This window comes from Haliaeetus albicilla, chromosome 6 (assembly GCF_947461875.1).
Source record: "Haliaeetus albicilla chromosome 6, bHalAlb1.1, whole genome shotgun sequence".
Taxonomy (NCBI): Eukaryota; Metazoa; Chordata; class Aves; order Accipitriformes; family Accipitridae; genus Haliaeetus; species Haliaeetus albicilla.
Window position 1 is genome coordinate 8,896,273 of NC_091488.1, and position 15,960 is coordinate 8,912,232.

Below are 15,960 nucleotides of genomic sequence, written 5' to 3' on the forward strand. Positions count from 1 at the left end.
CAGGCTGCCTGCGCAAGGGAAGAAGCACAGGCACCCAAGGGGGGAGGAGGAGGAGGAGGAGGAGGAGGAGGAGGAGGCGGCAGGGGAAGGCCAGGCTGCTCGGTTGAACAGCCCCACGCCCGCAGAAGAGCAGTACTAAAAACGCAGGCATTAAAAGTATCTCAGGGTCACAGGTGACTGCTGGATAATAAAAATGACTTCTGGAGGAGGTGATGGGAGGGATGGGTCCTGGCAGCAGGGGAGCAGCCTGCCAAGGCTGGCCAGGCCACGAGAGCTCTCTGCGAGCCATAGCCGCAGCCGCCGCTGCTCGGTAATGAACGTGATGTGACATTTACGGCTTTTTCCACTGTGGATTTCAGATCGCTTCGCAAAGGTTGCTTAATAGCACTGTCCCCTTCCTCTCTTCCTCTCTCTCTCCCCCTCCTATTTAATATAAAAAATAAGTGACTTGCCTCCCATCACGCGAGAAGTCAGCAGCTGAGCCAGCAGCAGAGCACAAGTCCCCGACCTCCATCTCCTGCCCTTTAGCCCCTATGAGCACTCCCTTTTTTCCAAGAAATCCAAGAATAGGAGCCGTACCGCAGCTGTTTTTTAAGTCAGCGAGGAGGCTTGCTTTCAGCAAGAAGCCTTGACTAAAACTGCGCTGCCTCCCAGGCACTGCGAGGGGCTGCGGGTGTTGCGGTGAGGGAAGCGGGCGCGATGCTCCCTGCTTTTGGGATGGAGGCACCCAGAAGCACAAAGACGCTTCGGTGTAGCTCCAGAAAGAGATGCCTGTGGAAGGAGAGGCTGCCGCAGGAAGGCAGAGGATGGATGCAATATTCCTGCCCTTTTTTAGTCCAGTTCTTGGACTAGACTCCGCAAGTTTTTTTCAGCGTATCCTCACAGTGCATAAACTGACTTACGGCACATGGCACTGTTTTTCTTCTTGGTGGGAAAATTAGGATTACTCAAGGCGCTCGCATGCACATATGGACTCACATATGTACGTATACATGTGTGTATGCACTGGTGCTGCCTGTAGCAACGTATCAGGCTCTCAAAAGTCACTCCTGGAAGTTTGCTCCGTCAGGCTGGACCTTTCCACCTTACTCTGCCAGGACACTGTCCGCTGAAACAGCTGGCATCCCCCAGACAGCAGCCAAGCCATTGCACCCCAGCCACAGAGCTCTCCAGGAGCTCCAGGTGAACCTCCTGCAGTCCTGGATTTGGGCCACCGCATCCACAGGTGATGAAGCCCGAGACCCAGGACTTGCTTTGACGTGCTCACGGCAGCTCCTGCTGGAAGGCGCTGGTGCTCCCCGTCAGCTGGCATCTCCTGAGGGCGGGTGGCTGCCTGCCAGAGCGGAGGAGACACAGACCCGTGCCGATGGGGCTGGGTCACTCTCCACCAGGCCAGGCGAGAGAGTCCCAGCCAGATGGAGCCAGGAGAAAGCACTACCAAGTTGTTGGCCAACTTAGGATGTGATGTTGGCTTCACAGGATGCTACTTGGCTGCCTCTCCCTGAATCAAGATTCAGTGATGCCAAGAGACAGGCACAGCGGGGAAACTGAAAGCAAAAAATGGCAGAGTGGATGGCAACTCGACATTAATTCATTTTTACCATATGTCTGACTATTCATTACACTCTACCATTCTGTTCTACAAGACTCCTGGGGGTCTTCCGTGCCATTTTATGGCTAGCGGGGTTCCTCTTCGCTTGCGGCGCCGCGTTACCACACGCCCAGGCTAATGGCTCACGAGGCGCCGCGGCGAGAGCAGCCCCAATCCCGAGCACGGGCAGCCACGGCCGACGACGACAACGTGCTGCGGCACTCACAGCCCGTCCCCAGCACACCACGGACCTGCCAGCTCGCCCGGCGCAGGGGTCCGTCCCCCTGGGAGCACCCACGGGTGGGTGACACCTGCTGCAAACACGCTCCGGCACCTGCCGAGAGACCCCCACCGAGAAGCAACGGGGTGGTTGGGTTTTTTTTTATGGATTTGCAAATTATTCTGTATTTCTCTGCGGTCTCCCTCCGGAGCGCGTTCCTGGCGTGGGACCAAGTCCCGGCTCCAGCAGCAAGCGTGACTCATCCTGGCAGGCAGCGGTCCGGGAGGGGGAGGATCGCCCGGGCTGGGAAGCAAACGCCACGGCTTTTCCGTGCGCGCCGTCTGCAGTGGCAGCAGCAGCTGTTTCTCCTTGTAGGTGGGAGGGTTGAATTAGCGGCCCCCTTGCCTGGATCCAGCTGTCCAGCCCGCCGTACGCTGTCGTGGCTTCTCACCCTCGCTCCCGTCGCACGCACGCGAAGCAGCAGTGAGCTGCCTACATGGCTGCCCGCGCTCTGCCTGTCGTGCCTCCCGAGCCGAGCTCCTCTCCGGAGTCTGAGCAGACCCCTGCCTTCTTTAGGCTGCAAGACCCTGGACCAATTCCTCGTGGATCAGCCCCCCCGAGGGACTTCAAGGGGAATCAGAGGGCATCCCGCACGGGGAGGTGCAGGGGTCTCTCTGGGTGTCAGTAAGAAAGGCACAACATCACGTCACGTAATAATAAAACTGCTTTATTAATAAGACAAAATAAGATGAGGAATACAGAGATAAAGTAACTCTTATGTCCCTTCAGATGCTGGGAACCCCACTTATGCGCAGCATCAGACGGCCTCCCGATGAACAGCCACAGATCCCATCCCTGAGGGGTTGGGTCTCTCTCCTATACCATGGTGCCTTTAGTCTTGTGTGACAAACAAAACCATATATCTTATTCTGACAGGTAGGGACGTTCTCTCTTTCAGGATGTCTGCCAGAGTGCAACACCAATGGCACAAGACACTTCAGCATGTTCCCTTACGCTGCTACGTACATGGGTCTGCAGCCTCCCCCAGTACAGAGCCCTGTACAGCAGACATGGCTTGCCCAGTATCACTAGCTCCTCAAACATAATGTCTTCCACAAGGCTCCCAAGAGGGAGAAGACCCTTATTGTTCTTTCTGTCAGCCATGTCCTTTCCCTCTAAGTTTTTGTGCCTGCTAGTAACCACAGACTGAAGCCCGATCAATGGAGTTGCTGTCATTGCTTCCCCCAAGGGGACATGCAATTAGGATCGTCAGCATTGCTCTGACTAAAACACAGGGGCAAACTTTGCATTCACAAACAGTTTCATTTCGTACCTTAAATTAGAGCATCAAAATCCTCTTACAGGAGGGCTTTATGTTCCCCATGTAATAGTGATGATAAAAATCGCTTCAGTGTGCTATTTCTCTTTTAAGGGGTGCCAGGTGGATATACTTGCAGAAGGACTAGCATGGGCTCAGCACAGCGGTGGCCTGTGAAGCACAGGTACGCACATTTCCTGGGGATACTAAGATTTTGTCTGATGTGAAAGACCATTCACCGACAACTGTATCAAGACAATCAAGGCTTCCTGCGCCTGCTTGCTTTGCCATCAGGGACAAAATACAGCTCCCCTCAGCCTGACACTCCTCGGACCTGGAGAAAAGCACCCAAGCAGCTGTGTAGGAGAAGTCCCAGAGGCTGCATGGGGAGATCTGACTCCCAGTCCTATGGGTGCAAGCCATTGAAAGCCCAAAACACACATGCTCGAGTGCATAACTGATGCTTTTGGTGTTTGTCCGTCCCTAAGGCCACTCGGTAACCCACTCCTGGAAGACTTCTCATATCCTGCTTCCACTCTGCTGAAGTGCCCGGTCCCTAATAGCTGCACCCCTTCACGGCCAGTTTTCCAAACAATCGGTGTTTTGCTGCAGGCTGCTTTTATTTGAGATCCCCATTCTGTGCCAAACCAGGAACTGGGGGAGGGTTGAGGGCAGAAAAGTATTTTTAAAGCAGTATTTATATCATGCACTCAGATGCAGTCTTCTGTGGCAGTAGGACAACCTCCAGAAAAGGGGAAAAAGGCTGCAGATATTCCCCTTAGTTTACCCAGGAGCCCAGAGGCAGATTTCCCCTTGTGCTGTGTTTGATTTTTGCCATATTGCCTCCATTTACGAACGACTTTTTCTTCTGTGGGAAAGGAAGTGTCCCTGTTGAACGCTTCAGGGACCTGGCTTTATTTTTTTTCCGGTTTTTTTTTTTGTTTTTTTTTTTGTTGTCGCATTCATCTCCCGCGCGGTTCCTTGCGGCTCCATGCCTCACGACGGCAGGCAACCCTTTCGGCGGCACGCCAACCATACGAACCAGCAGCGCTTCCTTCCAGAGCCAGGAAATCACCGCGGTGGCTTGCGGGGCTGGGAGGTTGGCTGCTGCCTGCAGCGAGGCAGGGATCTCCCCACCCTCCCTGCCGGTGGGATGAGAGCTGCTGATATGCCCCGGGAGGGATTTACTGATCCAGCGTTCTCCCTTTTTCCAGTTCGTAAAATGTTCATCAGCAGCCTGGAACCATCTCACTTTTATTTAATTTAATGAATGAGTTTCACTGAGAGGCGCTGCGAAAATTCCACATCTAAATTGGTATTTGCGTTCGTATTGGCATATTTCCTAAGGAACCTGAAATCATTTATGGTGCTTTATTGGCTGCCTGCTATAGCTAATTAACAACATGAATTAGCATGGAACAATCCCAAATTCAGTTTTTGGAAAAGCACCTAGTTTTTGTCCCTGAGATTAGAAGATCTCAAATCACATACGCAGCACAATGTGTATGATACATATGATGTATATGTGTGATGCACATATACCAAATACAAACCTAAGCAATCAGAGATAAGAGCTTACTGACATTAATCCGCTTCAAATCATTGTTCAAACTACTTGAGAGACAAACATGCATTCAGTGACCTTGCAGACCGTGCGGTTCTTCGGCTGACACGACACAGAAAGCTCCTGAAATAAATGATGAGTGAATTCTTACCAAGGAGACAGGCAAAAAGGGTGCGTAAGAGAGAGGTACCCAGATGAACCCCAATAGCCACCAAGAATATAGGAAAGGATCACATCACTTACTTCTTCTGGTGGAGTAACGGTAGTAAGACTAATTAACAAATATCTGAGCAAGGCTTTCATGAAAGGTCTGTTCCCAAGGAAGACTCCTGCTCCTGGAGGAGCCATTGCGAAGCCACCCCGAAGCCAGCCGGGGGATTTGGAGGGCGACATCGCGGGTGCCTGCAGACGAAGAGGGAGACCTCCAGTCCCTGCGGGAGACCTCGCCAGCGGGAAGCAGAGCACCTAAGGGAGGGAGGACCGGGAGGGTGGGATGCAGTAACCAGCACGATACAGTGCTGGGACAGGCTCTGTATTAAAAGTGTCTCTGCCAGTTTCTTGGAAACGACCGAGAACTGAAAGCATCAAAGAAATAAAGCTGTTGCCAGCTGGAGGAACAATAGGCGAGCCAGAGCTATCTTTAGCTCACGGGATTAAATTCAAATTGCAAATGCAAAGGCCTCTCTGGAAGAAAAGGCCTTCCCATGCTACCGAGCGCCAGCGTATGTGCACAGCCCAGCCCGGCACCGGCCCCTTTGTCATCATCCCCTGTCATCCCCTTACCCGAAAGAAGGGTAAAAGGAGAGCCAGAGGGGAGGGGGAACCCGTCCCTGCCTGACCGCAGCTCTCCCAAAAGACCAAATTCTTCCCTGGGAGGGATGCTCCGGGGAGGGTGCTGTGCCCTACAAAGCCCGGCATCAGTAGCCATCCGGCTGCAGCCACACAGACCTCGGCACGGGCCAATTTTTCCTGCGGCTTGTTCAGGGAGGGGGGAGAAGGCAGCAGCTGGATGTAGGAGCAGTCAGCACAGCCTCCTGCAAAATCATCACGGGACTGGTCGTGGCTCCAGGACGGCAGCGTGGGACCTGGTTCAGAGATGATTCTGAGTTTGATAAGAGATGCTAAAAATTGACCCCCTGCACTGCTTTCCTCTGATGCCTTCAGGCTGGGGGGTAGCTCGTTCTTCCTCAGTCTACAGGTAGCGGCTCCGAATCCCTGGCCCACCAACAGCTCCTGAGAGTCCCTCACAGCACAGCAGAGGAAAGCAAGTCCTCGGCAGCAGTTTTCAGGCTCTGCCTGTTCACTGCAAAATCTGTACAGACTGAAAATTAAAGAACAGTCCAGCACGGCTCTGGGGCAACCAGGACATAGAGGAGGACTGTCAGGAACACATCCTTGCTGCCACCCTCTGAAAGGGGGTGTTGATGTGCAAGCCTAAGCCAGATTTAGCTGGTTTAGGTTGCATTAAGGGACATATTGTGTTGCCTTTAAGACACTTTAAGATGTCTTAAAGCATTGTCTCGCTTTAAGACGTTAGCTGGGGTGTGCTAGCTGAGGGGCTGACAGCTTACTTAGGTCAAACAGCACACATCAGGCTGGCTGACCACAGGGTACATCTGCACCGTGCCCTCCAGATAGCTAAGCTCACTCCCAGCCAGCTCCCACCGCTCCCAGCTCCCGGCTTGGCCAATAACCCCACCACGGAGCACAGGACACAGTCCCAGCAGAGTTTTGGGCTGCCGTGGCTACGCCGCTACCTGCACTCAACTAAGCGAGGCGCCGGGGCACTGTGGCCGCAAATAAAGAGACTTTTAATGTGGCTCCTGCGGTACCAAATCGGAAAAAACCCCAAGCTGCAAGTTAGGGATCTCAGGCACGGCAAAGGGAGAGCAGGGGAGGCTGTTGCCTGATAACTTGCTTAATGAATTGCAGGCTTCTGAGCTGGTTCATTTGGCTGGGGAAATCCAACAAACACCTCGCACCCGAGCGCTAGGAAATTGGTTTAATAGTCTCAATGCCCGTAATGAAACACCACCGGGGAGCAGAGGTCCCAGCTCTCACCTCCATGTGCAGTTTTCATGTTATAAAAAACCAACTTCCCTCTGATTCCACCAAGTGTTTCAAGGTGTTGTTTTAGAGTCACAACGATGATTTTTAATGACAGTGTAAATGACAGTCGCAGAAGATCGAGCGTGCAGCCGTCCAGCTAGGGCTATGTGCAAAGCCTGCCAGCAGTGCAGCAATTTTTAACTCCGTGCTGCAGTCATCTGCGTTTTTATGTTTGTTATTTTGTTTTTAAGCAGCCGCTTAGTGGTATCTGGAGGGCATTTGCTACTCTAATACTCAGCCCAAATGCGTGTGAAAGGAAGGGCTTGAACAAGTGGCTGAGCTCTTTTAGGAGAAAAAAAAAAAAAAAAGGAATTCCCGCTGGCTGCTGCGGCGCCGGAGCTGAGGGAGAAGGCAGGGAAAGCTGCACCTCTGCCCCAGCCCTGCTCGGCGAGGGAGGGAAGGGATGCGAGGAAAGCCCCTCTGCGGCCGGGCAAGCTGCAGCTGCGGCGGCGCGCTGACACAGCCTCCGTCCTCGGACCGCCGAGGCAGATGTGCCGGCACACAGGGGGTTAACGGTGAAGTTATAACTTCAGCTGTTAAAATTCATGAGGTGTAAAATACAAATTGCACGTGGTGGATGAGCTGTCTCGAAAGTTTATATATGACTTTTCCCCCCACCCCGCTCCGGTTCAAACCTCCGTTGGCACAAGCTAATTAGAGCTCACCAAATTAGAGCTCACCGAAGGAGGAAGCGCAGCCTTGGTGGGGCGGCACAGGTTAGGTGGGGGGTCAGCCCCGGCCCGTCCAGACCACGTTTATAGATGTTTGGCTACAGGAAGCCGGGGGAAACCCATGTCCTACGTATGCATGAACAATCACAGGTCAGAATTAATGGGTTGACTCTCATTTCTTCTTCCTCTTTTCAAACTTCTCAATTTGAAAGATGAAGCACTGCCTTTGAAGTTTATGCTCTTTTGTTTGATTATTCCCACAGCTCAATTTAAGTAATTTTCCTATTAAAAAAACACCAACAAAACATTTTTAAATGGTTCCCACAACAGTAAAGGGTTTGCTTTTTTTTTTTTTTTTTTAACAACTAATTCCAATCTTTCTTTTTTTTTTTTTTTGTGCACTGTATGACTTGGCACACAAACACCTTCCAGAACCAAGTTTTTTTGCATTTTTGCTCATACTGTTCCCTTCTCCTCAGTACCACTACTTTCACCATGCTAGGGAGAAGGAAGTAAGCAAAAAAAAAGGGCAGGTACTGACATCCATATGGGAGCACCATCCCTATCTATAAGGGTTTCTCCCTGCCCTAGGTGACCCTATGCATTCTCACCCAGAATTCAGTCCCTGAGGAGATTTTACTTACATAATTCTTTCCCCACCCAGGAAAGATTTAGGGATCAGACATGCAGTACAGAAAAAAAATGTAAATATCCAGAGCAAGGAGAATGAGCTTCAGCTTATGCATAGCTGACTGAATTGAACACAAACAATGATTGAGAATAGGTTGGGCTGGAACAGGAAATTTAAATATTTATCCTAAACGCTCTTTCTTTGCATTTCTTGAAAGAAATTACTCCCAGCAATTGCAGGCAGAGATTGTTGATTAATTCCAGCAAAGGCAGAGAGATGGGAAAAATTACTGTACAACGTCTATTTCTGAGTTTCAGACAGCGCTTTTCATTTTTCTTTGTAGTCTTTGTGATTGGGCTTTTTGACTCCAGGGTGATTTGTGGGCGGTTTGCAGAGGAGTTTGCTGCTCACGTCATATGTACAGATATAGACAGCGAAGCACCGTCAGACGTACCATATGAGTAGGAAGCACTTCTCATCCAGAGGGGTGGAAACACAGGCTATAACCTGGCTAGAAGATACTAGGGCGAGCAGCACAGATGCCCTGAAGAGCCGTCTGCTGAGAAGGACCCGTGCTGGGGCCGCTTGCTCCCCGATCCCTCTCAGCCACCGGCAAAAGCAGTGAGCACTGGGCAGAGAAGCTGAAACCAGGATGCTGTTACAGCTGGTTGAGCCGCGGCTGACAGAAATGCCCCGGGGCCGCTGGCAATCGGACATAAATTAGAGTGGTTGTGAAGCTGCTTTAGTTTATACCCGGGCATCGGTCCAGCCCCAGCTGCCTCAGTGGCGGAGGAAGGTCTTAAAGCAGCTTGTCCTTCCTCGCACGCCTGGCCCAGCGCCGCGCGCGGGCTGCCTGAACGAAGGGGCCTCCTCGTCTCACGTGAGCGTTACTTCTCCCTTGGCCGAAATGGGTCCACTCGTGTTACGGTAGCAAACCACGGACTGGTTGTGCTGGTATCTCGGTGGCTTTAGGGACGCTGCAGCAGTTAGCCTGGTCTGAGGTAGAGGGGATGTCCCAAGTAAGGGGCTGTGATTCACTCAGTGTGAATTTGGTGAGGGAAACTGTCCACACAGCTATGGAAAAAAGCCGCTTTGTGATTTTTTTCCAGCCTCGGGAGTCAGAGCTGAGCTTTGCACACCCTCTGAAACTCCGTGAGCAGCTGCACCACGATGCACATAATGAAAGACTGAAACGGCTTAAAAAAACGCTGCCACGCAGACTAATCCCTCCGAAACCTGAAGAAAGCCTGAGCTGAAGGTCTCACTTGGCTGCTCCCTCCGTGCCCCATGCCCACTCGCTCGCTGCCCCAAGCACGCATCGGTCCAGGGCGCTCGGCTGCCAGCACAGCCGGTGCCTGCGGTCCCCGCTCCCTCTGCAAGGGGATTTTCTCACGTGCCGGCTCAAGCCAGGCGCCGAACCACCCCTTGTACGACCCACAGCAGGACCTCCGTGGGCAGCCGTGAATGCCAAGCGATGCCTTTGAAAGCAGCCAAAAGCCACAGCAGAAAATCGGTCCCTGTCCCCAAAGTCCCGAGGGGGGCCCTTGCAGCCCAGCTGAGGTTAACGGCGTGCCGGGGCTCGTCCTGGGCAGGCACAAGCTGGGTGGCTCTCCCGGCTTCTTCAAGTGGCACCTGAGGGGCCAGGGGCCAGACAGGATGGTGGCCACACTGAGGATGCCCCAGGGTCTCGCTTCCACCTCCCTCCTCGGGGCTCGGTGCAAGCGCCGCAGGTTTGTGCATGGCCTGCGAGGGAGCGGAGCCAGAGGCTGAATTTCACTGCTGTGAGATCTGAAGCTCCAGCAGAGGACATCAGAGGAGCTCTGCAAATTCAGAAAGCTGTCACAAACAGAGGCACAGGAACAGAGCAGGCATGTTTTGCTGGCAGCTCTGCTAGCCGGCTTGTACATAAGCGGCGGCACACACCATAACCAACCCAGAGGATGGCTGGAAGGGAAACGGACCACCTTCTTTTTCTCCATTGTCACTGGGATTCAGCAAAAGCCACACTGCCATTTGCAGCCAAGCCTTTGCAGGCAGTGCCGTTGCACACAGGGGTCAGTGGGCAGTAACACAGCGCACGGTGACACAGATAAAATTGCATCCCAATAGCTGAGACTTTACGGTGTGAAACAGATTCCCCGTGCTCCCACGAAACATTATTGCCTCTTCAAGTGAATGTGGGTGTCTCGCTGGTTTTCTGTTTAAAGGCATTTCTAATGTTTCCCTCTGATCTAGTTTTCTTTCCTGTAATCAGTGAGAGTGAGACCCTGGGGTTTTCTGGAAATCCAGCCAGAGGTTTCTCTGCATTTGTGGATAGATACCCTGTGAGGTATGGAAGCCCACCCTGCCTGCTTACACCAAACACTGTCAGGGGGGGCAGCGATTCCTTGCAAAGCTCTTACAGCACTTTGCAGAAGAAAAGTCTCTTTGGTTTGGCCAGAGCTTTGAACCACTGTGATTACATTAGCAGCACATTAGGGCCAGAGCATTACTTTCTTCATTCTTCAGTCGTTGTCTTGGTGCTTCTAATGAACAGCCAGATAGACCGGAGAGGCGATCAAAATGTCCCCACACTGGACGCCAGCACCATCACTTGACATCAGGCAGCACTAATATATAATAAGCCAGTCTCCCTGGCCTCTGCCTCCATTCAAAAGCCTAGGACTGCTTTTCCATAACAGCTACAATGTACGTTGGGTTAGCCAACACGGGCAGCCTACTGTCAGTGCGGGCTGAGCTCTTCCACCTTCCTCACAGCCGGCTACGTCTCACCCCAGACTCACAGCCATCGCCTCCTCCGGTGGAACAAGTATTAGACACCAACCATTAGGAAACTAAAGCATAAAGCATTAGGAAGCCCCCAAAAGATGTCCATAAAGGGAGCTGTGGCCACAGCAGCTGTCCAGTTAATAGGTCGGAAAGGAAGACCTACTTTTCTGGCCGGAGCGACCTCCGTTGCCACGTCAGGACAGGACCGTGCTAGCTGTGGCTATGGGGTGGCAGGCAGCGGGTATGAGGCACATCTGGGCTCCAGTACCACCTGGCACCAAGCACGGGGTTTTGAGGAAGCAGCCCTGGTTGCCCAGGCTGTCAGAGCCAGCAGCCAGCGGAGAAGGTGCCCGGCACGGTTGGGGAGCCAGCAGTCGCTGCCTCCCCATCAGAGCTCTTCACGCATCCAGCACCGGTAAGGCTGAGTACTGTTAGCGCCGGGACTTAAGAGAAACAAGAGGCTATTAAACCGCTAGCAGAGCCTGGGGGGAAAGAGCCTTGCTGGTTCAAGATACACAGAAGGATTTTTAAAACCCAGGCTTAGGAATAAAAAGCAAAAAGAGGTTGCTCGGAGGCAGCACTTTTCAAGAAACCTGCAATGTAGTGACCACCTGAGGTTAATCCAGGCAGAGTGGGTGGCGGGCATAAGGAATTACTTGATTGCGGGGGATGGACCAGCTGAATAAGGGATTTACTTGTGAGAAGGGCAGAAAGGGGAGGCTGGAGGAGTAAGCAACTTGGTGGTGAGCCTTTTCACAGCAAGCGATTAACCGCAGTTTCTAATGAGCAGAGGGAGACTAAAGCCGACTGCTTTTTTAAAGCCATTTTGATAACATTGGCCCCGATGTAATAAGCTATTTGTTTGTGCCTACTGGCAGGGACAGCAAGTCGCTACCGAACATAATCCTCTAGACCTGGCGCCGTCAGCTCGTTTAGAAGTGTCAGCAACAGCATCCAAAAGGGCCCAGGCCCCATCACAACGACCATCCCAAGCGCTATTTAAATGCCTCGCACTCTTTTGTGCTCTTTCTCTCTCTTTCTGCCCTCTCTTTACCCTATTCTTCTCCCTCCCCAAGCAGCGGTGGGGCTGCTTCCCAGCCCTGCGCCCCTGGACTGGCTGGGAGGCTCAGGGCGAGCTGGCCCGCGGCCGGGGATCCCCGGATGACCTTCGAATCCCGTCCCTGCCAGTTCACTGAGCTGCCCTTTCTAATAAGCGTCACAGCGGGCAAAACCAGGCAGATTATTGACGGGGGGGATCAAGGGGGGGGGCAGAGGGCCAGGGAGCCAGAGGGAGCGGGAGGTGGATCAGCCCGGGCGCCCTGGATATTTTGAGGAGGCTTGCCCGCTCCTTTGCGACGAGGGGTACTTCTGGGAATCTGTGTTTCTCAGATAATTTTGATGAGTACACACGCTTTCTTAAAATAGCACGAAAACATCACATAACAGTGCAATTAAACGCAACCCGAAGAACAGGCTGAAAACAACGCTGAACTCGCAGCCTCGGCTGAGCCCTTTCGACCAGGAACGTAACGCTCCTTTAAAGCCATGGATTCACAAATAAACAGCACTTTTTTTATAAACTCCACTTGCTGCTTTGACGCCAAACCATTCCTTTTTCAAAGGTACTCAAGATCACCCACAAACTCATAAATCCCAAAGCTCCGCCTGGTTTCCCGGCATGTCAGAGCCGTTACCATCACGGTACGTGCGGGAAGCCCGGCATCGCAGAGAACTGCTGGCGGGGCAGGGGTGCCTGGGCCAAAACTCTGGCAAGCAGAGGGACCACTTTTAGCCCTCTCTCAGGGGCACGGATGACAATGCTGCTTGGGTTTTGCCTGAAACACTAATGCTGGGTCATGTCAGAGGCTGGGTGGCTCTGGAGTGGGTGGACACTGGGAGTGGCAGTAGATTATCTTTGTTAATTATTATTTATATTACTGTAATTCCTTCTCCCAGCAGTTTCTACAGCCCTCGCCTTTGAATATGTGCCATCTCTGGTAGGCGGGTGTGACAAAACTCGTAGGAGATGGAGGTCTTTGCGTGAGAAGGGGCACACTCAATTTTCTTCTCTGAATTTGCTACCTGGATTCCCCGTTACAAAACAGAAAGTCAATTGGTTGTGTGTCTCTCAGTTCAAAATCTGCTAAAGGCATGCAAAATACACCGTGCCGCTATCTGTCACTTGAATATACAGTGCCTGATTTGCCTAGAGACTTTGCACACACACTCACACACAACCTCTGCCTATGTAAAGAATTGCCCATAGGACCCGCTCTTGCTCTAGCTCTCTGGTAGTTCCTGGTACATCCCTCCCTTCTCCAAGGGCTCCCTCTTTTTTGCCTGAGCCCCCCTGCACCTCATTCCCTGTGCTGTTGGGATGAAGGATCACTTCATTTTAGAGTGTTTCCAGCCTCCCAGCGCTGGTGGGTCCCCGATCTGCAGGACCTGTGTGAGGAAGGGTGACTGCAAAACAACCTGCTGAGTGCCACCTTCTCAGGGCAAGTTGACCAAACCTGCCTCCCAGGCTCGAGTCAGGGCAGTAGGTGGGAGACTTTGTGATTTTAAAGGCAGTTTTGTCTAAAAAGTTGATGCGGATTTAGTGCCGTTTAATCCCGTAGCCGTGGCCAGAGAGAACAGCGCAGACGATGCCGGGCAAGAGACCTCGCAGGGGAATTACCGACATCACTCAACGCTGGCAGCCTGGATATAAATAGGCCTGCCCGACAGCTGCTGGGTCTCCACCCTTTTTTCCTTGCATGAACTTGTGGTTCCTGTTAAAGTTGCAGGATTATGTGAGGTCTGGCTGGAAAGGAGCAGATGTTCTGCAAATGACACCGTACGGCGGCGCGGACCTCCCAGGGCTCCCCCCTTGCACGCGCCGGCTAGCAGGGAAGGTTTGCAATAGGGACAGGCTGAAAAAAAAAAAAATTCCCACAACAAATTCTCATTAACAAAGTCCCGCTCCTATGGTTATTTTTAAAACGAGGCGGAAAAAAACCAGGCTGAAGTTTCATGTTTATCCATACAGCTGTGGAGAATAACGTTGTAAAATAACAAGCAAGCTTGTTTCTCTGGCTATGCCTCCCTCCCTCTCAGCAAAAGATCCTTACTTCAAAGGGAAAATGTAAGCCTCCCCCCACCTTCCTGCATTACTTTTTTCCCCTGAAAATCTTTTTCCTCCACATTTCCAAAGCATTGCCCAATTAATTACTTCTAGACGGCATCTCGCAGCACGGCTGAGCAATAATGAACGAATCCTTGTGGCTCACATGCTGGTGGCTTTAAAAAAAAAAGACTTTTAATCAGCTGAATGAGCATAGGGGCAAAGCCTATTGAACTCGAGCACAAGCAAAGAGCCCAGAGCAGCACCAAGAGCAGAGCATGGCTGTGGTCTGCTCGGTCTGGCCTGTGGCAGGAGCCTTCTCCAGAGCAGATCCCTGGAGAAGAACGGGCAGTGAGCTACCTCGTGCACGCTGCAGCCCATCCTAGGCTGCCCGTCAGGCAGGTGAAATGGTTTGTAAAACATTACAGTTTTCTCTCTCTCCCACTCTCTCCTTTTTAAAGCTCCATTTTTCAAGCTGAATGATTCCAAGGAAAGTAGTTTTCATACGTTCCCCCTCCTCCACCAGTGCAAGGAAGGGTGCAGCAAAACTTCAGCTCTACCTACAAAAAACACGAAGCAAGAGCTGTGCTTTCCCTCCAATGTCATTATCCCTTTTTCATTACAAACGTTTTGAGACCAGCACTCTCTTTTACTCTCTGTACAGCATTAAACAGCAAGATCATCAGTGTGCTCTCTATCTCCTACCACAGTCTGAATAACAAGGAGTAATAACAATTCCCACTCTATTTTCTGGTCCTGTTTTTGAGCAGGATGGATGCAGGCTTCTGTGAAGCACACAGCTTTTTGTTCCCACCTTCCCTTGAGGTCTCTAACAATAAGATCCTTTAACATCTCCTTGCTACACACTTCAAGCGCCTTTTTTCCTAACCAGAACCTGCCATCAGGAACCACCTCCCGCCTCTGTATACCTGTCTCACTCCTGTTACAGAGCTCTGGGGTTTTTTAATTACTTAACTGTATACTGTTAAGGCACAAATTACTAATATTTTGACAGTTAGCAACATGCCTCTCACCCAGAAAATGCCTCAAAGCCCCATACAATGGTACTTACAGATTGCATCTTCCTTAATCTGATCAGTGAAATAATATTTACTATACCAGGTTAGTAGGAATTCTGTATTTGGGATGAATACTGTGAATTCTTTAGCAAAGTAATTGCCCATTCCTTGCTAAAATTTCAACACTGCAAATGTTGACAGGTGTATGGGTTGAAGATGACCAGCTTGTGAAGACATTGTCACATTAGCCTCTTCTCAAAATTTCAGTAAACTTTTCTGTCAGCTTCAGAAAAAAATGCAGCCGGCTCCTTTGATCACCAGTGAATCACCTGGCCCACACATCAAGCATTGCCTCCTCCAGGGTGGAATGCAGCATGAGACGTTATGCAAAATTAATTAGTATTGCACAGGCTGATTAAAAGCACTTCCTAGGGCAACAGGCTGCTTCTGCCTTTCCCTTTCTTTTTTTTTTTTTTTTTTTAACAGAAAAGAGAGGACAAGATTCCCCCAAAACTGACCAATACAAAGCAAACCTGTGACTTTGGTGAGAGATTTGTACCAGCTGCTGTTAAAGTTGATCTCCACCTGACAAATGATAGCTCTCCCTAAGGCCATAGCGATTTTACTCCAAGAACTAGCTGTGATCTTTCCTGTGTTTCTTGCACTAGCTGGGTGTGATAATACCAAGCCTTGGACCTCCAGTTTGAGAAATTGCTCGTATTGTCTGCGAGTGTCACAATCACATTATCATCCATAACTGGCGGTGTACGGAGGAACTTCTTGGGGCCCTTCTAGCTCGCCACGCTCTGTCCCTTCTGCTTTGGCCATGCTTGATGCAATACAGGGAGTACAAATGTGGCTTGATTGGATTAAGGCCTTTATTTCTGTGAGGTCTGCTACTATTCACCGAGGTTTAATTAAATTTGTGACCTCCAAGTGGTCAGGGAATGTGTGTCAAGTCAGGC